The following is a 27,947-nucleotide window of genomic DNA, read 5'->3' as shown; positions in this document are numbered from 1 at the left end:
TTGATTGATCGCCGTACTGCCAAGTCGTATATGTTCCGGAGGTGCGGCCGCGTTGCATGTGATTATAGGTGAAAATGTCTGCGTTGCCACGGGCGAGATTGTGCCTCGATTCAGGTGTTCATGTTCCCATACTAAATAAAACTATGATGTACACCGTATATACATTTTCAAATGAATGAAACTAGGCGTAATACATTTTACTGATTAAGTAGAACCAGTTTTATAAACAGATGGCCAATACATCACTACAACCAACGAAAGTCATTCGTTTTTTCAGTAAGTGTACATGGCTGTTTTCTTGACAAACGACACCTTATTTAATATCAGACAAATAAGAGAATGTCTCTTCATTTCGAACAAAAGATCAGAGACGGTACATTTCCAATGTTTATGTGTATTTTTGGAGTTTCACAGCACAACAACACTTTGAAGATTATATATCGTGCCGAGGCAAGTATATCAGAGTGTATGGCCCAGGGACACATCACGTATCTGATATGCATGATGGTGGTCACTGAACCCATACCCTTCTGAGCAGGAGCTGAACGCATTAGCCATTCATCCACCGACAAATGGGTTTAAATATTTGAAGAAAAAAAAATCACAAGCTGATATTTCGTATGGATACTACTTCGAAATTCATTTGAAATTCCGATGTATACTTAATCAGCATGTCTATCATTCAGCATGTGTGTGCGTGCGTTTGTGTGTGTGTGTGTGTGTGTGTGTGTGCGTTTGTAAAAGGCGCGAAACGGGGACATCAGTGTTAATACACACCAACAGACCGAGGACACACCTCGAAACGGGGACGTCCCCGTTTTGTAATGAACAGGATTAAAACATTTATGTAAACATAGACAAATATATATAATATATTTTCTATTTTTACACAGAGCAGTATCGATATATTTTATTAATGGGTAGTCCAACGTTCATAACACATTTAACCAAATCAGATCGGGAACGCAAGAAAACTGAATAAAAGGTTTCATGCAGATATTATACACGGTTTTTACGATGGACAAGAGATTCTAGCAATTCATCTGTATTTGTATATTTTATCTCCTATTTAACCCTGAGCCATGCACATTTGGATTTGGATAATATACTGGAAAATATCAACATTGATTTTAGTTCATTCAAATGTAGTTAGAAATATAATAACGAACAGTCTAAATGGTAACCAAAACATAATACCATTTCTTTCCAATTAACCGCATTAGAGTTAAATCCGACAAGTTAAGATTGAGCCAATAAGATATAAAAAGAACTTTTGTAAGGACTTGTAGATGGCACCAGCCACGACGCTAAAAATACAAGTTTTCATACACATATTTAGTATTTCTCGATGTATCATAAATGTGCATGTTGGATGAAGTCTAAATAATGTGAAACAAAACAATCAGATAAATTCTGTTTGACTCCGGTAAATTATCGAATATTTCTCATTCTTTCCTCGTTTAGTCAGTACATTTTTATACTCTCTCTCTCTCTCTCTCTCTCTCTGTTACTTCTGTCTATCTTTATTCCTTCTTGATCGCTTCATTTCTTTCTTGCCATAAGTCCCTTGTTTCCCCTATTTCAAAGGACCCGATAATAACAGTCGTAAATTTTTTTCTAATCAATCAATGACTACAAGTACGCAACATTAAATTCACAACTGACTTCACACAGCGAAAGGCAGAACATTAATACTTTTACATGCAAGAGGTATATTTACATGCAAGAGGTATATTTAGTGAACAAATGAAACAAACTATAATAATTTCCTTCTAATTAATGCATACGACCAATATCACAACTACGCATTAACATTACAACTTCACAATTTCCCGCCTACCTCACAACTGCAATGTTTCTCCTTACTATATTTCCGTAGCGTAGCGCCGGTACTTAACTATCATACAATACAAATCACAACTCAAACACCAAACACCAGGAACTATTTTTCCTACGCTACCTGAAGTCAGTCAAACCATGATTTAAAACCTCGTTTCTCCAGTAACTCTACACCATATTTACCATCAGAGTAAGAACAAGAGGTGTATCCAGATAACGGGACAGCCATTTCTCAATCATTCCATTGTACGATTTACCAGTCTCTATAATGAATACTGCACATGGAATCAATCCACTCAATTAGATTTTAATAGAGACTATTTGGCTCCAGGAAAACTTATGCGGCTCTGACCTGAGCTCAGTAAAACTAAACCATGCCATCATACAAAATAAATTTTTGATTTGTTTCATATCGAAGAGATCTTATCATGCATTGGCTTATTAATGAATGGTGGCATTAAAGTGGCAATTTTTAAAAAATATAAAACAAAGTTAAAAATGTGTTATTTTGTGGGACATTTTAAATTTTAAACCGTAGTCTTGCCAATAAAATTATTTTAACTGAAGATTGGCATGCAGATTTTTTGTTTTTCGTTTTAGAAGAAGGAATGCATTCTCTGTATTTTCACACAACTCTTGACAGTTTAACTTATTCAAACTCCTGGACGTACATTTTTACTTATATATACAAGAAACATTATATAAAATTCAACATGATAATTTTAATTTTGTTTGTTAATATGGATGGGAACTATGTGCATGAGGTGAGATTACTGCAGTATTTTGATTGAATTGATTTCTATTTAGAATCAAAATACATACTTATTGACTGTCCCCTATCTGATTGTATAATTTCTAACACTGTGTATATGTGTGTGTCCCCGTTCTGATGGTAAAGATTCTCATACAGTGTTTCTTGGAAATCAACCACAAATCAATTAGAAATGACATGTATATATGAAATGCATATTAAAATAGATCTTTATCGCTCATAATTTGTTAAAATAAAAATGTCCCCGTTTTGGTGGTAAAAGTCATATGTCTCCATTTTGTAGGTTTTACAAGAATGTGTGTGTGTGTGTATGTGTGTGTGTGTGTGTGAAGAGGCTATCATGAACATAACATCTTAACATCTTACAGGGTTCTGTTTTAGATAACACATGGTAGTTTATTTCTACCACACATACAACTTTTATATTTCCACAAAACTTATATAAGTGCCATACAAAATTCTAATTTCTTTCGAAGAGAAGAAAATAACTGAACTCCGAACAAGAAAAACTAAATAAGAGATTTGTGAAAGATATTTATAAGACCTAGTTGTAAGAAATAAGACGAATTAAAATCAGATGGCAGTCACAAACTGGAATCATTGAACTCTCTTCCATCTATTAGTATTGTCAATATTGTTTTTTTATTATTAAAACACGAATCAAATGATGACATGATCACCATGAAGAAAGAAAGTCTTAAGAATGAACGTTTGACAAATCTGAGAAAGAAAATGTCCTATCCTAATGAATCGAGCGGAAAGATAACACGTATAACATAGAACATTTCCTTCAGGAAATTATGTTTATTTTTTATATTAAAAAGAAGATAATTTGTACCCTCAATTCTGACATGTCTAATTGGTTTGCTGCTGCGATGCAAAGACAATGATATAAATTTGCTATTTTGGCATGGTATAAATTGTGTTATGTTCTGATGATGTAAAAGTACACTTTTCCCATCAATCATGTAAGTGGTGTGCAGATGATGAATACGAAAATAAAATACATGATGAAAACTTGTCACAGAAAATAAAACACATGAGAAAATCTGTCTAAGGAGAATACAATACTTGATGTAAACTTGTCATAGAGAATAAAATGCACGATCATATCTTGTCAAAGAGAATAAAATACGTTGTAAACTTGTCAGACAGAATAAAATACAAGATGAAAACTTGTCAGAGAAAAAGAACATGATGAAAACTTGTCAGAGAGAATAAAATAGATGATGAAAACTTGTCAGAGAATATAAAACACATGATGCAGATTTGTCAGGGAGAACGAAATACTAGATGTAAACTTGTCAGAGAGAATAAAATATACGATCATATCTTGTCACAGAGAATAAAATACATGATGAAAACTTGTCAAAGAGAATCAAATACGTTGTAAACTTGTCAGACAGAATAAAATACACGATGAAAACTTGTCACAGAGAATAAAACACATGAAAACTTGTCACAAAGAATAAGATACATAATGAAAACGTGTCACATAAAATAGTATACATGTCGAAAACTTGTCAGAGAATACACTACTTGATGAGAACTTAAAACAGAAAATAAAATACATGCTGAAAACTTTGTCACAGAATAAAATACACGATGAAAACAGAATAACATACATGATTAAAATATGTTTCAGAGAACAAAATACGTGCTGCAAACGTGTCAAAATGATTAAAATAAATGATAAAAACTTGTCATAGAAAATAAAATACATGATGAAAACTTGTCATAGAAAATAAAATACATGTCGATAACTTGTCAGAAAATAAAATACATGATGAAAACTTGTGACCGAGAAAAAAAATTCAGTATCATATCTTGCCACAGAGAATAAAATACATGATGAAAACGTTTCAAAGAAAATAAAATACATGCCGAAAACGTGACAAAGAAAAAAGATAACCGACGAAAACTTTTAACAGAAAATATGATACATAATGAAAACTTATCACAAAGAAAAAGATACATGACGAAATCTTATCATGGACAGATACATCTTCGGATCCTCATTTTCTTTTCGGTAATGCACTATGTAATACTGACTGCATAAGTTCCCGTTTATTTCTTCCACAAATTTCTTTCTCGATTGCTCCAGATAGTGGTATACTGGATTTCAATTTGTCCAATACTACAACATGACCCAAACTGACCTACGTATATCGCCGAAAAAGATCATGTTCGAAACCTCTTATCTATGCGAGCCCACGAAAGCTGAATCGAAAATTGACTTTTGTAGACCCAGGAGTAAAATCGGCTCCAATAGAAGGAATTAATTTGGCGAGCTTAAACTACTCTCATTGCCAAATTTGGTAATAAATTCAAATTGGAACTCATAAATATTCATCCATTATAAACTTTTGCCGTTAAAGTCTCTATGTTGGACATATATTAAACGAACGTGTCACTTTGTGAGACATGGAGCTAGTGACGAAACTATCTTAAGTGAAAGAAACAGGTTTTATCGAGTTTTCTTGCCCCGAACAAGCTACTTTTATCAAAGTAGCCCGCAAGTCAGATCTATCGACACAGTTGGCGATGAATTGAATAAATCCATGCCTTTGATTTACATAACCCAAAATGGAAGACTGTTTTCGTAAAGAAAATATCGATCACACCCTTTTATTTTCACATCACTTCTTATGTTATGTTCAATGGAAGTCTGCTTTATCGCCAAGACCAGCTCTGCTCAATAAAGAGAACCGTGTAATAACGGAAGCCCGCTTTATCGTCAATACAAGCTCTGCTCAATAAAGAGAACCGTGTAATATTGAGAGCTCTTAATCTTTCTGTTTTCTTTTCTGGCAACCCGTTTTTTTTTTCTTCTTTTTTCATTAATTTTCTTTTTCTGTTTATTTGGTAGACATTCATTATTGTACAGTTCGAGGTATCAACAGCATATTCATATATTTTATCAACACTTGCAAAGGGTCAAACAACAACCTGTACCATATTTAACGTTTTCCCGGTATTACAGAAAGGAAATTAATATGAATGTACTAAAATTCGGCTAATGTAACTGCTTATATTTATTGTTCTTGAATGTTAAGCAATAATTCGGTTCATGGTTTCTCTGATATAGTAACTGTGCTACTCTATTTTCAGCTCACTCATATCTTCCACAAACCCAGCCAAAGTCCCCGGGTATCCGATTGGTCAAAAGCGCTACCGATCATGCCATCTCGCCTATGTCGGTGTGGGCTCGAGTCTTGGGCTCGGATAATGTGGGTATGTAAGAATGCTTTTGAGTAACTTTCCGTGGGTCGGTTGTTCCTACCAGCGTTTTTCCAGTGTTCTTCTTCCACTAGTTACACTGGGCGCCATGATTAGCCTATCGTGTACTGCAAAATGGAGTTATTCCCACAGCAAAAAACACCCCTCACCATGCCCATGTATCCACGCAAATGTAGAGCACAGACAATGATGGTAGATAATATCAGGATGAATTAAACTTCAGTTTATTTGCAACATACAGTTCTTGCAATCGACAGACGTGTACAAGGCTATACTGATGTACAGCACGCACACCATTTCATAAACCACAGAAGAAATACTTTAGAAGATTAACTCAATGATGTTTAGAAACACATAAAGACATAAAAGACCATAGAGCGAAAGGTTGTTGGAGTAAAGTGCCTTGCCCAACGAAACACCGCGGCAGCTCCCGTGAGCTTGTTTGGACAGGATTCGAACCCGCAACCTAGTGATTTTAAGTCAGGAACGCTTGCAACTGAAACCCCTATACTACTGTTTTACATTTTTTTCAAGAATGAGGAAGACATCATATCACGCGGCCTTTCAGTGATGGATTAATTAGGAAACAGAACTTAGCTGGAGAATCCTTTACTGTGGTTGACATTGAGCAGATCTGCTTTTACTGGAGAAAATTGCAATCGATAAGCGAAGCCAACAAAACGCAAAGAAGGGGGGGGGGGGATTTACCTGGAACATCAATATTCTATGTTGGGTTTGTTATGATCAGTTTTAAGATTAGCAGTAGACATATCGCATCTTTATTTGATGCTTGCTTTTGTTTCACATGTCCCGAGTCTCTCTCTCTCTCCCCCTCCCTCTCTCTCTATGTTGTCATATGTTTCAAGGTTGTTTAAAGGTCACAATCCTTTTGAGTGAACAAGCATTTTAGATGATTAAAAATAAGAGCAGCATAAAATCCAAATTTACATCAATAGGTCATTGGTACAACGTTTTAATATAATATGACAGTATTTCTGCATACCGATGCAATTCCGGATTAAGCTAGTGCTGGGCTTGTAGCATATGTTATAAAGGGGTCCTAACTTTTAATATAAAAAACCCCCACATAAATATCAAAACATACATGTATCAGCAATAGTATTATTTACATGTAGGTAATTAATAGCTTGTAAGCATTTAGCGCGGGGTACTTGACTATGCGGGGCCCGTAGCATATGTTACTTTTGCTACTAGGATAATCCGGCACTGTACCGATGGAAGGGAGAATTCAACATTTTAAGAAAAGTTCAAGTTAGATTAAAAATTAATCGTGCTCGCTGTGTGTGTGTGTGTGTGTGTGTGTGTGAGAGAGAGAGAGAGAGAGAGAGAGAGAGAGAGATGTGAATCAAAAGAGCATGTAATTTTATCGTGCGTGGAAAAACTACTTAACATGCATAACTAGAATCAGACATAAAAGATTTCACATCGGTGTTCATTTCAGACGAACTGTTTGAAATAAGTTGAGCAATTACTGTTTTGCGAGTCTTGGCGATCAAAATAAAGTAGAAGTAGAAATATTAAAATGTGGACATATTTTCAATCAAAGTTTTCCAACGTATTTTGAATGACGAAACATCAAACTGTTCCCAGGACTTCATCATACCGTTGTCTCCCATTGAGACTACATTGCAAGAAAAACTAGGGTCAAGTCATTTTAACATCTATGATCAAAATCACGTTAGAGATAATTAAAACTTTATACATCGGTATGGTTATTGTGCCTATAATACGGTCATTCATTCTTACTGACTGGAAACCATTAAGAATTCGATGTATGTTAATGAAAGCGGTCTTTCCACGTCACTGGTATGCATGATGTTCGTCTTAGCGAACCAGACCCTTGATTGAATCCGGTTAAATATGGAACCATTTCATTTATGTCTGCAGCCGTCGCTGGTTTCCAATTTATGGGTGATGTGTTCGGCCTTTTGTGGATAAAGGCCTTCATTAGTTTATGACTGGCATATGCTCGTGACAGTCACTGGAATATTACACGTACATAGTGTAGAATCGGGGTCATCCAACACACGGCTGTCTACCAGTCAGTGGAATATTACACGTATAAAGTGTATAATCTGGATCATTCAACACAGCTTCTATCAGTCAGTGGAATATTACACATACAGAGTGTATGAATCGGGTTCATTCAACACAAAGCTGTCTACCAGCCCAATATTAATTAATGCAGATATTATCAATATCAAGCCGCACGCAAGGTCATTATTGATGTATATGTTTAGATTATCCACACGAACGAACATGAATCCAGATGAATCCCAGTTACATGTTGGGGGGGGGGGCGGCTTTGTAACCTCTGTGTTTACACACCAATCTAACAATGTTACATCGCAAAACTCAATATATTTGTTCTGTAATTTAAACGATATTTTCAAAAGGTATGTTTAATATTGTCAATGTGTGCTCATTTCAAATGAAATTTATGAAATGAGATGAATTTCTATCGTTTGCGAGTCTTACCAAGCAAACAATGGAAATTGTTTGATAAGCTTCATAAATTTCATATTAAATGAGCACAAATGCTAGATTATTTCATCACGTGACGAAAGTTTACAGATTTGTTTCGACGAAACTGGATAATACCGCAGTGAAATTATATACAAATGCGTACTGATACCTTCGTTATTGCGTTTTTTGCCAAACATGACGTAATTTCTGACGCCATGAGGTATTCAGTATAAAGGCCACAAAAAGAATAATAGAAATATGGGCACAGTACCCAAAATAACACAGCAGTCATGTGATAAACTAACATTTTCCACCATTATCGAATGATAAACGGTTCCCAAAACCTCATTCCTTGTCTCTCCTGGGACACTGTAATGCATGAAATTATGGAGATGACCGTATTCAATCACTTGTAAGACGAGTCCAACAACAAACTGCACAGAGCCAGATCTGCCGTTGCATAACGTGCCTGCATATCTGGGTCTGTACAGTTGGATAGAAGTAATAAGTAGAACAAATGATGTAGACCCTGATCTGCATGCACATTATGCTACGGCAGATCAGGATCTTTTGTTGTTTGCAGTTTGACTCGAGTTGTAAACGAGTATATACGACTGTATTGTTTTACAATCTATACAAATATCACAACAGTGACAATAACAACCACATTTTACATCAATTTCAGTCAACGTCCGTTTGATATGGTCAACATTAAACGCGTCTTTTTGGAAACACGAGGAATCTGTGGATGATATTTTGATATTTCGTCACTGTGTTTGAAAGGGTCATTTTCTGTCCAATACATAACTTTCTGAATATATTTCTTCTGTTATTGAACTTGAACGTTTTTAAAATCGAGAATTTTACGTAAGCAAACACTTCAACAATAATCCCACCATACATGTTTCACATATGTGTCTTAGCTACGATGGTGTAGCCTCAACTTGATTTGCTGTGGTTGAGGCTCCGAACTAATCCCATATCATGTAATGGAGCAAAACAAATCATCACTAAAGTTAGAAAAACAAATAGTGTAGAAATCTACTACACCAGTATAATCTTGCTGTGAAAGAAGTTTGGCTTTTTTGAATTTATTAAGCCCTTACACGATAAAATAAATTGGCATGGTTACACTAACTTCACCGTGTCCACCATGACAGATAATGCGAGACTCGCCGTGACCCCTTTTCTATGTAAGGCTTGCCAGACCATATTTGGACATTCTACGCTATGTTATTATCAATCAAGCGGCGAATAATGGTTTGTTGGTGGATCAAAGTTGCCGACAAACCGTATTTACTTTCAATGCGCAGAATTTCTGATTCAAACCGCGCCATAGATTTTACTACGATTTGTTTATGTTTCCAAATAAGGCCTCAATGTCCTTATATGGCAAACAAACAAACGAGGATGAGAACGAAAGTAATCATTATTTGAATTAATATGGAGGACGATCTAAACGAAAATATCGGATAAAAAAGGTAAACGAGTTTTATAACTATTTCTACAATGATTTGCGATACTTCCGGTATTAAATAAGAGGACTTCTCAATTTATTGCATAATATGCAAGGAATATGTTCAAATTGTTGATATTAGGCTTAAAGAGCGCCGGGTGTAAATCACACCCAGCTTGCTCCATTGACACGTATATGCTCATGTTAGTACCCCGTCCACGAGGTAGGAGTAGGGATACTAATATTAGTACTAATATTTGTCTATATTTTTCACAACATGGACGCTTACCCATGAGCAAATTGTTCACCATCTGATAGGAGGCTATACAGCGAACAGAACATATAAGAATTGCTTTCAGGAATTAAAAAAATTTGTGTTTCAAAGTTCATTTTAAAAAAAAATCACTTATCATTCTTAACATATGGTCAATGTCATGCTGATTATAGATGGTAAATGATACGGTAAATATCCACTATAATTGCGTTTTGTGTCTACTGTATGATCCACCGTGAAAATGAATGAATAAATAACTTGTGTTATGAGTGAGCTTCCACTTCGGATACGTCACGAGACTTTGAAGACCGTAAGATTATGCCATATGTCCGAATATACACAAAATCCTTCCTTCGTTACTAAAAAGGAGAGCGGACGAAATATGGACTTACAAGTACCCTGACCGCCACCAGCTCGGGTCGAAAGCAAAGGGTGAAGCGTGGTGCCAGTGTATTCGAAGCGCAAGCCAGGTATGATTGACAGTCTGACATTTAGACGACGCGAAAATCATGTGGCCCGATGTTTCGCGACCGCTATTAATAAGGTTGTTTGAAGCTTTTATTTAAAGCGAAAGTCGCATACTCGAGCAAATGTAACGTTAAACACTGACACGCAATCTCGTGGGCTTTGTTTTGTTTTCGAAATATACAAAAGCACGCACAATTTAACTGAAATCCCATAAATTTCCGTGAAATTATCAATATTCGCCACTTTCACAGATGATAGTTGAAGGAAAAATGTTGATTGGGTTTTAGAATAAGATGCAGTGTAATCACATTGCAATGTTCCGTTAAAACCAGCTTATAAGTCGAGTTCAACCGCAAAATGTACAGAGCCAGATCTACCGGTCCACTAGGTGCCGGCTGATCTGGGTTCATGCAGTTTGTGGTGCGTAAGCAGCAGAACCAACACATTACACTCTGATCTGCTGGAGCATTATGTAACGACTTATCTGGGTATAAGTTATTGCAGTTGGGATCGACTTAGATGGGAGTATAATCGGTACTGCAGTTCTATGTGGAATTAGAGCTGCAACACTTGTTGTATCTGATTGGGTTTAGTCGCCATTTTCATTTTTGCTATTTGCACAGAAAATACCTCCTATATATGAAACGTTTGATATGGTCTGATAGTGCACTGCTGTTCCTTTCGTTATGGGGGATGGAGTGGGTGATTTAAAGTCACATTTTCATCACATGATATGCTATACATGGCAGCCAGTATAAATAATGGAGGAAGAAACCCGGGAGACTCCTGTAAGAATCACCGACCCACGAGAAGCTATTGGAGAGCTTTCGCACATACCCACGCTGGCTGAGCCCGAGACTCGAACCCACGCGGACAGAAGTAACCTCGCTTTAGACCACTCGGCTACCTGAGTCCCTCTTCCGCATTTTTTATATGATTTCTTTTTGTCTGAGCCTTGTGGATTAAAAACACGTCTGCCTGTTCATATAGAGCACTTTACACTCTCATGTGATACGGAAACAATTTGGTGGATACATTTTTAGTCGCATTCGGTGTTTGGTCATGCATTTTATTCTGTACCGCGTCACAAAAATGACCATGTAACAACGGGTTAAGATCAGGTGGTGGGGTTTCCGAGGTTTCCAGACCCCCCCCCCCCAAACTAAAGAAATTATATAGAAACAAAGGTATAGTCACTTCTCACTTGAAATATGACATCGTTTTATTTTTGCGTGTGATTATTGGATATTATACACACTTTGAGTAAATAGACACACCCGCGTTTGCTTTGGCGCACTTTCGTGAAATATCTGGGCCCTTTTGGAATTTTTGAAAACACCTCACCCCACCCCCCGGACACCTGAACTGATCGGGCCCTAAATAAAAGTGCATGGAGAACTCAAACTAAAGTATCCCTGAAAATAAGTCAAACATACGTGTGCAATGCAGAGATTCTGCTTTCAGGTAGTCTATGATCTGCATACCGGTAAGTGGCCGTCCATTTAGTAGGTACGCATGGAGGGAGAGGGGTTAACCCAAATGCATACGCTTGCGTATATGTGTGTGTGTGTGTGTGGTCTACTGATAATGTACGTACGCATAGAAAACAGGGGTGGGGGTGAAACCTCGACAATAATTTGTCTAACACGTATTTACCTGTTCGAATGGGTCTGTCCGCGTTTGAATCTTAGCGGACACTAGATAGACTTTTTTAAAGTTACGCAGCTTATTTCTTTCATGCCAGACATTCAACGTCGGTGGACTATCTGTTTTATTAAACACGTTAACTGTATTAATCCTTGATCGTTTCTGCGTGGATTAAATATAGATCGTTCTATAGAAATGGGGGGGGGGGGGCGGGGGCGTGCGTCAAGGTGGTGGTGTATGTGAGTGTGTGTAAAAAAGTACGCATGTGTAAATGGAAGGGGAGGGGTCAAGCTCTGCAAGAATTTTTTGTGTACGCACCAAATGGATGGCCCCTAAGCACGTATGTGATAGAAGAAGTCAAAAATGTGAACCTTTTACGGTGGAATGCTGTTGTTTTCGAGTTTAATGCTATTTCTCAGCGCAAGATAGTCTAAACATGGCGGCCAGTATAATTGGTGGAGGAAGAACCTGGTAAAACCCCCGAAAGAACTCCCGACCCAGGAGAAGCTACTGGCAAAGACTTTCTCACATACCCACGTTGATCAGTCTATGTTGTATAACAATCCACGAAATGGTGAAATTTGTATGGTGGAATCAGTCCTTGTGATAAGAAAACCCAAAACAAAAAACCCATGAAAAGATGGCCTTTGCATAGTGGAAACGGTTTTGAAATACAAGTTTACATAATAAGCTTTATGTACTGAGACTTGTTCGTCCTTTGCAATTTTTACATTACACTCCATTTTGAAACATAATATCATTATGCAATGGTGAAACAGCAAAATAACTGTTTTTAAAACATATTACCGTTCACAATGAATAACAGTGTGATTTAACGTTACCGTACACTCTGAATAACAGTATTTTAAAACATATTCCCGTACACTATGAATAACTGAGTTATTTAAACATGTAACCTTACACATATAAAATAACAGTGTTATTTAAACACGTAACCGTACATAATGAATAACAGTGTTATTTAATTGTTACTTATTACCTTACCATAGGAATAACTGTAATGTAATTGTTACTTGTTACCTTACAATAGGAATAACAGCGCTATGTAATTGCTACTTAGTACCTTACAACAGGCATAACTGTGTAATATAAGTGTTACTTATTACTTTACAATAGGAATAACAGTGTAATATAATTATTACTTATTACCATACAATAGGAATAACAGTGTAATATAATTGTTACTTTTTACCTTACAATAGGAATAACAGTATAATATAATTGTTACTTAATACCTTACAACAGGAATAACAGTGTAATATAACTATTACTTATTACCATACAATACGAATAACAGCTTAATATAAAGATGTTGGTTAAATAAAGAAGCTTTATTCTTGTTGGAGGTGGCTGTCATTATTGATTTCCAAAATATGACCGATATGTCCAGCACTTGATGGAGAAAGTCCTGAATGATTTATGAGTTCATAACTGACATTTATTCATTGTGTCATTACAAACATACGGTGTATAATCGGGGTCATTCAACACGCAGCAGTCTAGCAGTCAGGTATTAATTAACCCTTATGCAGAAGACACCTACAAGATACTGTTTATAACCTTACACTAGGAATAACAGTGTGATGTAGTTGTTACTTATTGACTAATACTAGGATGATGTAATTCTTACTTATTTACTTACAGTAACAATAACAGTGTTATGTAATTGTTGCTTATTACCTTACAGTATAAATAACAATGCACTGTAAATAAGCCTTACTTTCGAAACCCTGAAAATGAAATGTACCAAATTTTTAAGAATGGTAGAATCAGATGATAATCGAAAAAGACCTATTCCTTTATTCACAATGGGGATCGTCCAATAAGAACGGACGCACTTTTCAGTAAGGCCCATATCTAATGAGTACTCAATAATAAAATACGACTTATCTTTCACTCATTACATTAGTGACATACTTTTTCATGTAAAATAATTGCTTATTGTCTATTCCAGCTACTGTTTCAGTTTTCAAGGAATGTGACCATGTTCGTATTTTCGTAAAAGCTCAATGTTCTTATTATCTTAAAATATAATAATATGATTTAAATAATCCACACATTCATATGATTCGGATAAATAAAGATGCATTCGTTATATATATATATACATACATTCTCAAAAGTTGGTATATACATTCTCAAAAGTCAGTTCTGAACAAACTGATATGATAGGCACTGTTATATTTGACAAAATACGCCAACATATCCAACAGTCCGTCAAATTCAATATATCCCTCAGTCCAGACCACTAGGTATTTGCCCAACGATCTCTCAGTTCAGTTACGTTTCTGAGGAGTCTGATTCAGATGTCTCAACTGAACATAATATATTTTCTTCCGTCTTATATAGTTCTTCAGGTCCTGTATTTAAGTATCTTAAAAGATTGGATGCTCTGCACGGACTCTTTTCACAATATATATATATATATATATATATATATATATATATATATATATATATATATATATATATATATATATATTCAATTGAACGGTCTCTACTAATCAGCTCCAGCAAAACTAAAGCAAAATCAATTTGTATACTTTCCCAGCAATATGTTGTCCAAAACGGCTTGTCTCGGCTGTAAAATGTGTATTCTCCATCATGTAATAGTCGTTGGCAACCAGTGCCGGATTAAACCCTATGGAGGCCTTTAGGCAGTCGAAATCTTGAGGCCCTCCCTTTGATACGTGTTATCAAAGTTATTTTCATCCGTTGTCGCGGGGCCCCTAAATGGCGTGTGGCCCACAGGCAGGTGCATACTCTACCTATTTGGCAATCCGGTACTGTGGGGCACGCTGGTAGTAGTTATAGAAAGAATAAACCACAACAGTTTCGGCTTCAATATTTTCACGTTCCATTTTACTTACTGTCTTGGGCACAAGCTGCCCAAACTTCCGACAAGGTAAGCAACTTTGTAACATAAAATCCGTATTCAGTAAGGCCAAATAAATACAAGGTGAGTTTCAGTGACTCACATATCGGGAGATATATCATGCTAAATGAGCTGCATCAAACGACTTACGTATGTCAGGATACATATTATCAAGTGTAAGATACAGCTTAAGAAGTTTGTCTTAGAAGTGTTTTTGTGCGTTTCTGTACCGGTCCGTAGTTGTAAATGCAATCCCTAAAAATGTAAACTTGTTAACATCTTCCACACTAATTCCTTTTACAAGGCACCATCATATTCAATGAAATGTTACACTTTTAGCATCAGATTCTCGGTTCAATACTCAAGTTTGAAGATGGCCTGAAATCATTATGAAAGATGGATGTTTAGTTAAAAGTTATGCAAACAAAGTGTACGATGATGTGCTGTTGAATTATATTTAATACACAGAATACTTACCACATGTTCCTAGTGTTCTTAAAGAAGCGCTTGAAGTTGACCGTATCAGAAACACGTTGACTGAAATCATATTCTGCGGATGTAGGACGTGAAACTATAATCGGTATGATTACTGTGTCATGCCAGTGTCATGCAGTTTTATCATTTGGCTACTATTAAATTCTGTCTGTTTCGAAAACAATTTCAATACAGAATGAAAGATGTTCGTCTTAAAAAACGAAGTCATTTAATCGAAGCCGTCTAAATACAAAATATTTGTTTTTGTTGGAGGTGGCTGTCACTATAGCTTTCCAAATCTGGACTGATATGTCCAGCCCTTTAAGGAGAAAGTGCTGAATGATTTATTGGTTTACAACTGACATTTATTCATTGTGTCGTTACAGCCACATAAGCGTACAATCGAGGTCAGTCAACACGCAGCAGTATAGCGGTCAGGTATTAACCCTTCCGCAGAGGACATATAACGCCTCCTACTATATTAGCACATTTTTTTTTAAAATGAAAATTTCTTAATGAAAATTAAAAATTTAATAGTGCTGATGATATAGAGTTTAACCTAAAAGTTTCATAAAATTCAGTCTTTTTAAATCTTTTTTTTTTATACTGAAAATTACCGTATCATTGAACTTAAATACGGGTAGCTAGCCGTCTGAGTGTCCACGGACTGAACAAATAATTAGGTCTTATCAGCAATTAATGTCTACATGCGATGGTCAGTTATTATGTGCGGGTTAATGGGGTCGGTAGAGAGGCGGTAGGGTCAATTAACAGACATCCAGATCAAACCGCTTTGCAGGTCATTGGTGGATGCATGCATTCAGAAGAGAGAGAGAGAGTTGGTTGTTGTTGTTGTTGTAGGGTTTAACGCCATTTTTCAGCACACGATAGGATATACATGGCGGCCAGTATTAATGGTGGAGGAAGAACCCGGGAAACCCCCCGGAAAGAACCACCGACCCATGAGAGTTGGCAAGAAAAAGAATGAAACTGTTCCAGTCATAAATATCATTTGAAATAAGCACGTCAGATTCTATTTATCACATAAAAAATATCCTATTTTATTTGATGAAATCACATGTACCTTACATGACATCACGAGGAACCATCATTCACTTATTGCATATGGAAACACCTAACCTAACTAACACAGTAGTCACGTGCTTATAACATCTGCGGAACACTGGTATTGCAACATCTGACAGTAGAGGGTATCGATATAGCATGCAAACCTACTTCTTGAGCTCCATGATTCTAGTTTGGTAAAATTTAAGAAATTACTAATCTTGCAAAAGACAACTAATTTAACTATCCGCTGTACAGACCGGTTGCTGAATGCTTCTGGCCATAATTAACTGTCCTCAGTACAGACTGGTTGCGGAACGCTGCTGGCCATAATTTCAAGCTTAGCTGAATACAACAAGAGAACCAAGTTATTCGTGCGTTTATCAAGGCTAATATCGTTTGTAAATGCCAAAATATGCTTGTGTAACTATTTTTGCAGCCTGTATAATTATGCTAATTGTATTTTTGTGTGGGATTGCAGTTATACATTACATGTTATATCTCGACTTAATGATCATGAAAGGTGATTAAGACTTCTTCAAATTTAAAGTAATGTGGTTTACATCAAAATTGTGACGTAAATGTATGATGGTTCACTTTTTCAACATGTATATAGATCTATACAATGATTAAGCTGGACAAAGTAAATAGTATTGATAATCTCAAAGTAGTCTTTATCGATTTTATTTTTCTTCAAAAAGGAAGGTATACATGGTTTGAATTGTAACAAGAATATTCACATAATTAAATAGAATATTAAAATCAACAAGGTATTGTGGTCGAGTTTTGTTTCAATGGCGTATATATGTAATGAATATGTGTATTAAAAATATTTACTGGAGGTGTGTTCTATGTCTAGCATCTGCAGCCATACATTATTTTCGTCAGGTTGGATGCCAGTGAAATGTTTGTTCTAAACTCTAGAATGATGGTCGCCAGTTTTTAAGAGATGTTTCCAGGATAGATTAGCAGACACGTGAACAAAACGTACAGGCATGCCTCATATACGTACTTTATATTTTGCATCATAGGCATTATTTTTATATTATGGAATAGTGGTAATGGCCAATCAGGAATAGACTTGCTTGACTTGCTTCGGTGTTTACCGGCATCGTAGCTCTATTAATTGAGTTTAGCATTCTATGTACCTAGATCGTAACATATGCCGTTCGCTATATTCACTATACATATGTTACTACACTAAGCGGAGTTTAAGCTGACCTCATGTACGGACTTGTGTGCATTATACAGCCTTTCCGTCATAGTTAATGATGTTGGGATGGATAATGCAAATCTAACGATTTATTCGTGATTGAATATTCACGTTGTCAAACATTTTCTATTTCTGCACCAGAGTCTTCGTTTTTTTATATAAAAAAATCTTTTTGATCAAGAATATGAAATAGTGAAAAGTGGATGATGGATGAATTACATACAAATACCATAAAAATCATGATACTTCACTTTTGTGCTCCTTCTACCAAGTTTCGTATTGATTTGCTTTAGATGTGGATGTCAATGCAGCAACATGAACTAGTCTTTATTATCACATAAAATAATGCGAAAGGTTTACCTTCCATTTGCGTTTGAGAACTACAGCTTCGAAGAAACGTTTGACTATACTGAGCATTTTAGAGCTCCATTTTCAGGCAATGAAATTCCCACATACGAAGATAAGAACATCGCTCTGGTAATTTCCGTCAGATCGTGAAATAACCTTGGAAGTAGTTGAAGGAATACGCATCATTTCATACGTATGGTGATTCGCATCTGGCCGGAGTGATGAACCACATATGTTACAAAAGCGAAGGCCGAGACTATTCCGATTTGACTTTGTCTTCTTTTGCCGTCATATTGTTTCATGTGAATTAAAGTAGTTTGGATTATAGTTCTAAATGGCGACGAATTTTATTCGAGGTATCTTTCTCGAAAGACACGTCCAAGGATGTTCCGATTGATGTGCACACGTCAGCCTGACCATCTTTGAAACAAGATTTTCATTTTTTTTTCAACATTGAAAACAAGTTTAATTTCACGGTTTTTTTATATTTTGACTCAGACAGACAAAACGTAGGCAAGGTCAAACTGATAAAAATTTCATGAAGTAACGCTATTAAACTAAGGACTACATTACGAATTGTGGCAAAGTCTGTGTAGTCACCCTGCGGATCCATTAATGATTGCACAATGATTTAGACGTTTCTTTTCTAATAGTGGGGCCCCGAGTGGCCGGGTGGTCTAAAGCGCTCACCGTTACGGATCACTGCCATCTCACCTCTGTCTGCGTGAGTTCGAGTCTCAGGGCGTTGGTACGTGAGAAAGCCTGTCAGTAGTTTTTCGTGGGTAGGTGGTTCTTCCCGGGGTTTTCCAGGGTTCTACCTCCACCAATTATACTGGCCGCCATGTATGGTCTATCTTGTGCTGAAAAATGGCGTTAAACCCTACAACAACAACAAAATCTTTTTCTAACAGTGCACTTAGATGGTAAGAAAAGAGCAAGTGGAGTGGGTATCTCTACTACCACTTTTTCATTTCTCGCTCCGTTTGTCCTTGATTAAGACTAACACAATCTGATAGGGTTTAGTGGTTTGATATGCTTCTAATAAAAAGGAGAACAGGCGTAACATTGAAACTTAAGAAAAGTACCGTCTATACGTGCTTATTGGGCGCGTCTAGCTTTGAAAAACAATGACCTCTGATGTCTCATAATGGGTCAGCAAGACAGGCTGTATGTTGTTGGTTCTACGGACTACTCCAAATAAACTGTAGAGACCCTCATCTGCCTGATGATTAGCGACGGCTGATTTGGGTCCGCGTAATCTGCAGTTGGTGTCGACTTATAAGCGAGGAAAACGAAGTACTCAAGAATGTACGAGAGTGAAATGCTGCATTGCTGTTGTGTTTCTTATTCATGAACTCTATCCTAATTGAATAGTTCTCATTTCTTTCACGCTTGTAATTTATATAAATTTAAAGGTCCCTGCAATGGATGGACAAGTAGAAAATTCTGTCAATGAAACTGCTTTGCGCTTACACAATCCAAAACTAGCATAGCCAGTTGGCAAGAAAAGGGGGTCATTGCAAAACATTTTACATTATATGGGTGCTAACATAAGTGATACAGGATGAATGCATACACCGTTTCACTATCCTACATGCAACAGTGTCAAAGAACTTCAGTTACATCAGATGCGAAGAATGGTAATTCAATACATTATGAAAAGTACATGTCATCTAACCTCTGTGTTGATTTCAAATATGAACATCCTTTCAAGTTTCACGCTTGTAAATACAAAAGTGTGTCTGCTCACTTGACATTGGCAAGTAGGTCAATGTGACCTACACTTTTGCCGATTATAGTGCCATCCATTATAGTGCCATCCAGTGCTAAAGTACTATTCGCGGATAATTTAACAGGGCTGATCAGTAGTGGCATTGTAATTTCGCACATGTGACACAGTGCAGTCTGATGTATTTACACGGTACGCACTCCAATTTCCGGCGTATTTTGTCATAGCAGTTATGCTCGCTGCATATATTTGACTAAAATATGTTGTCTTTTTTTTTTTTTTTTTAAACTGGACATTTTGTTCGCCGCTAATAATCATATAAAAAAATTCCACAAATCGGTTTTCAAGTCGAGCACCCTGTACAGTCAAACCTGAAAAGTGATTTAGTACCGAGGCAATTGGAATAGTGCCATGCCCAAGGACATGCCACGATAGCTGACCTTAACTGCTCCTATGGTAGGATTCGAACCCGTAACCTTATGATCGTAAGTCCGGCACACTAAACACTGAGCCACCGCGGCTCCCAACTGGCAGTATAAATCCATGTCCAATTTGCGAAGGATGTATAGAGGAGAATAAGTTCAATTATTTTATTCAAGCTAGTGGCTTTCCAAATATAATTCTGGTAATTCAATGAAGTGAAAACCAAAACTACTTTCTTTTTCACTTCTCTCAACAGACATTGATAACAATGATAACAAAAATAACTCACCATTTTTTCATTTGCTTGGTCTAATAGTAAGTGTGGCCACCTCCAACTCAAGAGTAACAAGTTCAAATGTTGATACATGCCTTTTTCTTAAACAATTTTGCTTATGTGTTTGTATGGGCTTGAATTAGAGAAGATAATTATATTTCTACTGATATTTTTCGTGTGAATATGCACAAAGCACATCGGAACATAAACGGCACGTAGCTGACATTATCACGTGGGTTACCTTGAGAATCTGCTTCAATCTGTTACACATATTGCTATCCAATACGTTTGAGCATACATATAAAAATAAAATGTGCTGGTTCCGTGTCAATAACACACATTTTCAGCTCGTAGCTTTGAAAGCTCAGTTATTTCCATCCAATCGATGAAATATATCCGTTATTCACTCGCTACAACCAAATATCGTCTATTTATTTGAAACAATTTATGAAAATAATTATTTTCTTTTTAAATAACTGATTTTGATTCTAAGATACTATTCTACACGATTCTACCGCCCGTTCCACATCCGTCCAAAACTACGCTTTGGAAAGAGGGAAAAGCCACTATATCATAGATAACAATATAGTATCGTCGCGTACAGTTTAAATTTCGGATCAACCATTTGGTTTTGGGATGGGTTGGTGTGCTGAGGTTTTCTTTTGAGCTAGAAAGTGAAATGGTCATTCCATCACAGTGTGCGCATCGGGTACCCTATTACGATAGTCAACCTTTGTTTTGTTTGAGATTCAGAAAGACAGTCCAATATTGTCGGGTATACGTTTATCTTTACATTTCAAGAGTGTGCACATTATTCTGCTATAATGAATAGTACGGTCTTCTGGCATGAAGTCAATAGGAGTCCAATCAGGTGGCAAGATGTTACATCAAGTCTGCCCCAAAATACCCGTCATGTAAAAAAGCAAACAAATATAACCCTCGGTGTTTCCAAACGACTTGGCAATGACAACCTTGAAACTATACTAGTAGATACGCGTATGTATGTATGTATGTATGTATGTAAAACGAAGTCTGTTTTTCCTCCGTCTCCGCCTCTTGATCTGTCTGTACTTAAGCAATCTTCAGGTATGATGGTTGGGAAGAAAAGCTGCGCAAGACAAGCATTTTATGCGTCGGCATATCACAATATTCACTCTACAAAACTGCGTTCTTTTACCCAAGCACATACTCGCCACATGTACATGTAACGTATGTTGTTCGCGGAGAGCTCGTTTTATGATGTCTTTCACAACGAGATACTGAAATTTACAAAAGTGTATCAGAGGAGGAAAACACATCCGGCCATATTAAACTTCTATCGCCTCAGTGGCGATATCGCTTTTGGGACTACTTTCTTTTCACATTTCGGAAATGTATGTGCCCTCATGTATACGATACAAGCCCATATGTCCCATATTTGGGCCTGTTTTATTTTCCTCCTTTTTTTTCCCTACACATTCCTACCTTCCTAGCTCTCCTCCACTCCATCAGGATGGACGGATATTGAACTGTCAAAGCTGCTGAATAACTTTACGTAATGACGAGGTGCCATTAAAATGTCTGAAAGCGAATTCCAAACAACAAAATGTCGGCTTCGAGTATTAGTCGAGCTTTCTGAAGACAGTTTTCTAGATGGATCGTGCCCGATGTCAAAGTCACCCTTACAGTACCTGCTACACTCTACGACAAAAGAACCGATGTATCAGTAAAAAAAGAAGAAAAAAAAGAAGAAAAAAATAATTAAATAAGTTTTACTTCTCAAACCGAGGCTCCTTTACTTAAATCGGAGCAACTCCGTTGTTCAGGTACTTGCTGTACATTGAACGTACATGTTTGGCATTTTGCCCGTTTTATCTCCGTGCGTGACTTTTCCACCACGTTTGTAACACCGCCAGACTACGTTTCCTCTTCACTACCGTATATCACCAACTAATAAAGCTACAAAAAAAAAACCCCACATTCATAACGAGTACACTATTACTGTTCAGCGATGTTCTAGTACGACTTTCGCAGTCCAATATGTACAAAGGGTGAAATCTTAAAACGAGAATACCGTTCTTACATAGAAGGATTGTGTCGGTCAATAAAAATATATATAGCTCCTGACTTTGAAATTGGGCACATGGTACAAAATATTTTGTTTCAACATCTCATCCTGTCTGCAGCGATATACTCTATATAGCTGCGAATGAAAACCATAAACAAAAATGCCTTCTGATTTTAAAATCGGAGGAGGAATACAAACTGAATGGTATGATAATATTTTAGTGACATGTATTTGGGAAGTGCTATTTATGTCATTCATTTTATAAATGTATTATGTTTTCGTTAACTGAAGCAGTGTCCGAATTTCAAAATGTTAAGTACAATTGCAAATATTCCCTAGACTGTATTGGGGGTGGGGGTGGGATGGGGTTAACAAGTACACGTACTATAAATAAAAAATATCTCGACTATATCTTGCTTACATCTCGTATGCCTACCTGTAACATTGTTTTATCGGTTATGAACTATAGCTGTATTACAACCCACGAACGACCTTATACCATGCGGATTATTAGTGTTTGATATACAAGAAAATAATAATAATAATAATAATAATAACAATTATTGTTATTATTATTATTATTATTAAACCACATCTGAAACAATATTTATCAAGCATACATTGAAAATATTCAAACTGAAATAAAACTTTAGCTTTTCTGGACATATTTCTTTCTATTGATGTATGTGATCACAGCGATGATGCAGCGTTCGAAGAGAAGTTTCACGGCAGGAGAGAAAATCTATAACAAAAGGACGTGACCTTATGATTTTTGTAAATATTCTAGGCAGTGCGATAAACAGAAACATTATTTCTTGTTTGTTAAGGTGGCAGCCTCCGCAGTTTATCGATCTGGCAGGAGATAGAAATCTCCACTTTCTCCCACTCACCCCTAACTTCAGTAGTAAACAACTCACACGCATGTCTCAGCGGAGTCTTGATTAAATATAGATTTTAGACGTAGATGTGACGTCATCAGAAGCTGGAAACGCACGCAGGGCCTTCTAAGGATTTCGTTTCATACTATAATCAGCAAGCACGACAAGAGTACGGCTTTCGTTGTTAACGCTTAGAATAAAACAAAAATAAAAAAAGACTGAATAAAACCAGTGCTTCTAAATCTTGTTTAAAAGATACACGACTTAAAGTATGATTAATTGGCGTGAAGGTATTTTACAATCCTTTCTATCTCTGTATATATATATATATATATATATATATATATATATATATATATATATATATATATGTGTGTGTGTGTGTGTGTGTGTGTGTGTGTGTGTGTGTTTGCACTAACTGCGTTTGTATTGAATATATTATTTTCGCAGTAGTACAATTCAGAATCGTTTCGAAGCGAAGTTCGTTTTGAATATATAATACGTATGTACTGTCCATAAAAGACAACGTGAAACTAGTTAATACTGTAGGTAGCGGTGGCAAAACATGTACCATATGCTGAACGGAAAACCTAACCGAAAGTATGCGAAAATAGAATGAGAGCAAATAATTTACCGCAACTTACCTCTAAATCTTTCTAGGTACAATCACAATGATTACTGAATGACACACGATTACATGAGGTTTGTCAAGCCTTGTTAGAATATATTCTACACTCACTTCGATTATCCAGCAGTGCCTTTGCCTCGACGCAATTTCTTCTATGTTGTCATTGATAACACAGTGCGCGATATAAAGCTTGCCTCATGAATATGCATGAGCTGAAAGGAAGACCTGCTTAATGATTGGAGCAGACGGCCGACACTAGTCAGAAATGAATAGCGGACAATACTGTGCCTTCGGCTAAAAGTGTACATCAGTACATCAGTGAGATTTTATTGTCGTGTGTGTGTGTGTGTGTGCATATATATATATATATATATATATATATATATATATATATATATATATATATATATATATATATTTCGTTTGGGATAGGACGTAAATAAATCCAAGCCATTCGACCTAAGGGTTTCATTCGTTCATTGATAATAACACTCGGATTGTGTATGAAACACTTCTACCTAGTGATGAGTTACATGAATCGGAAATATTTTTCAGTTTGCAAAAGTTCAGCTGGATCCAAACAGGCCCGGCCCTAGGATGTGCGGGGCCCCCAAGGCAGCAAGCGATGAGTGGGGCCCCAAACAAAAAACTGCATTGCGGAGTTGATTTCGTGAAAGCGTGCGGCCCAAGGCGGTTGCCTCGTTTGCCTTGCCCTAGGGCCGGGCCTTTATCCAATAAAGGTAAGTAATAAGGGAAAACAAGTCTATATTATTATATTAACACATAGGAAAGTGGGCAAGTCATTACATGTCAGATTGGCGGTCTTTGCGCAAATTTCCTGGCATTCTCAGATCTAGGGGACCCAAGAACCCCTGGGAAGTCTCCAGTTGTCCCGGTGGGTCACTCCAACCATTCGGAAACAACTTCGTAATTTTTTTTTTTGAAGGTATAGTGTGGTACAAGGGAGGGTGTCTGACTTGGAATAATCCATTAGAAATAATATGTCTGCTCATCATCATCATCAATGAATATTGTTGCCATTGACTATAACTGCTCCTAAAGTATTGATCATGATTACATAATAGCTTAAGCCCACGTCATTAGAGCCCCTTGAATAAAGCGTCGATGAATTATATACAGAACTACATACAGTACATGCTAGGGAACAGGCTTGACTCATTAATAAGTATTCCTCTTGTTGGTGCTGATGATATTTGGCTGCAAATTTCACCATGTGATACCAGCGGCAAACTATTCCGCATAGAAAGTTGTATATTCGGATATAGGAATTTTCAGATTAACGCGGTTCTAATGTAACAGTTTTCGCGAGACAGGTTGACAGAAGTATACGAGTGGAACACCATCTTATGGTATGCCAATGCTTACAGCATAATTATTTTGGACAGAATTTCATCTATTTGACACTGAATTGTATTAATCTGATGATGTCGTCATTCACCTTGACACATTTAGGTAGAATCGCCAATTTTCAATGACATTTAGAAACTCCAATTCGACCGTTTTGTTTTCGTTGGAGTATTTAGTGTTGGTTACACTCTTGTGCGGTGACTATTTTGTACAGACCGAACACTGAAGAATACGATTCATCTAGCGAATAATAACCCTTTCAAGTGCACTTGGTCCAGAAAGAGATTGTGTTTGTCAGGAATTGCTTAAAAAGATGACAGTGCAAAAAATATTTTTAACTAGCCTACGCGTTTTTTTTTATTACCTTCGACAAAGACTCAGAGTCGGAAGATCATGGGCTAGTTTCTGAGCAGAGAAAGTTACAAGACGAATTCTGTTGGCTTAATGCAGGGGTGTCCAAACTTTTTGCAAAGAGGGCTAGATTTGATAAAGTGAAGATGCCCGGGGGCCAATGGTTCCTTCAGATGTTTTTTTTTTTTTTAACCACAGAAGTTACATGCAAATATACACTATTATAGAACAATAAATAAATAAATAAATAAATAAAAATAACAAATAAACAATAAATAAATAAAACAATTTTCATTGTCACAATTATCTTTATTTTTCAGATGGCAGTGTAACTAAATATAAGCTACTCAGGCAGACATGAACAACTCTAAAAACACAATTCTGCCTTTCATTCATATCTGGGCCATAAATAGTACATTATATGACCGAAGCTGCGGGCCGCATGAAATCTTACCGCGGGCCGTAACTGGCTCGCGGGCCGGACTTTAGACACCCCTGGCTTAATGCATCTTATTTAGTCAGACCAATAGTCAAATGGGATTTTCAAGTCGTCTGCTCCACGGTAACCGATGTGCATTCTCATTTGGTATGGAGATAAAAAATACTTTTCTGAATCTATTTCACGCAGATACCTGCCAAACACCTGGTAGTTGCTTTATACCCAAGACTCACTCCCCCACCACACCGATATAATGCTGAACGATTCGTTTAGTGATTATTTCTAATCGATCTTCAAAGTTGGCTCTCATGTACATCCACCATTTTATACTCCGAAGATAAATAGCGCACCGCCGGGTAAATGAATAAGTAAAGGCAACTTACCGGATCCGGGACACTTTAAATTACACCTGAAAATGGCAACACTTTTTTTCTTTACATTTGTTTAAAAATAGTGATTATACAGTTCTGATGGCATCAACTTTAGACAGAAAACCCCAGTGGCTATTCAAGCCCGGTTACCCTATCGTGTGTTGAAATCCTCGCTAGTCAGGTTTGAGCTTCAGTGACCCTCTCAGATTATGCCAGAATTTTTTTTTTTTATGTACGAGTCCTGTTTTGTCCATAATCAGTCAAGTAAGTATTCACGTCATTTTTAACTGCTGTCTTACGTAATTGCTTGCTCGAAGGTAAGTTAGCGTGCTTGTGGAACGAGCTAGACGGCAACGCTTGGAATTGTGTTTCAATTTTTTTTTTTTTGTTTTATCTTTGCATTTATATTCACATTTAACTCTACATCAGTACTTACATGAAACTATAGTAAGTATTTGTATCCATCCCTTCATCCATCCATACTTCATTGTATGTATCTATGTATGACGAGCGTTAACATTTAATTTTAAAGGGTTTACTGTTATATATGTTGACTTATTTTCTTTTTCCAACACACACACACACACATATATATATATATATATATATATATATATATATATATATATATATATATATATATATATATATATATATATATTACAATTTATTAAAGGAATGCACTCTTTTGTTACGTATTATATACATTTCACTTGATTGCCTTATAAATCCTTCCCAGCGATAATATTTTTTTTTTATTCTAGTAGCAAATAATACGTCAGATGCAATATGCCGCTGACTAGCTAACTTGCCACGGGCACAACCTTTTTGTAAAAGTCCATACGGGTCATTCCTATCCTGAATGTGTATAGCAACATCTGCGTTTATCGGCCTAACAGCTTATCCCTGGCTGTAGGGAGTGCTGAATTAGACTTCGTGAAAAATGTACATGTATACGGTAAATATGAGACAGTTTGTGACCCAGTGTTTATAAGCGTAATCATTGTGGAAAAACTGCTCGACTCTACTCCCCTCAACCCCTTAAATAAAATAAAATAAAAAATGAAAAATAAACTAAAATAAAACAAAAAATGACACTGGACGTAAATAATATAGGGAGCAATGATAAGGACGATATAATAAACGATGGCGTCGATCTTCACAGAGGTTGTTGTGGGGGTTTAACGCCATTTTCAGCACACGATAGGCTATAGATGGCGGCCGGTATTAATGGTGGAGGAAGAACCCAGAAATACACCG

The 27,947-nt window shown here is 36.5% G+C and overlaps 1 protein-coding gene across 2 annotated transcripts in view; it reads right to left on the bottom strand.

Annotated features, from left to right (window-relative positions):
* LOC149803151 (protein Tob1-like) overlaps positions 1 to 24,348 on the bottom strand; it is a 34,213-nt gene extending 9,865 nt beyond the window's left edge. The window contains exon 1 of one of the 2 annotated variants that reach the window (XM_089952770.1): positions 24,270 to 24,348. The gene's annotated coding sequence lies outside the window, so the exon portion shown is untranslated. Of the gene's footprint in view, positions 1 to 24,174 lie in introns of both variants that reach the window. The other variant, XM_089952769.1, reaches the window with a different exon arrangement.
* Positions 24,349 to 27,947: the final 3,599 nt, after the last annotated feature.

The sequence above is a fragment of the Sinohyriopsis cumingii genome, chromosome 3, assembly GCF_028554795.1.
Source record: "Sinohyriopsis cumingii isolate HCF-2022 chromosome 3, ASM2855479v2, whole genome shotgun sequence".
Classification (NCBI taxonomy): domain Eukaryota; kingdom Metazoa; phylum Mollusca; class Bivalvia; order Unionida; family Unionidae; genus Sinohyriopsis; species Sinohyriopsis cumingii.
This window is presented reverse-complemented; position numbering and strand designations above follow the sequence as displayed.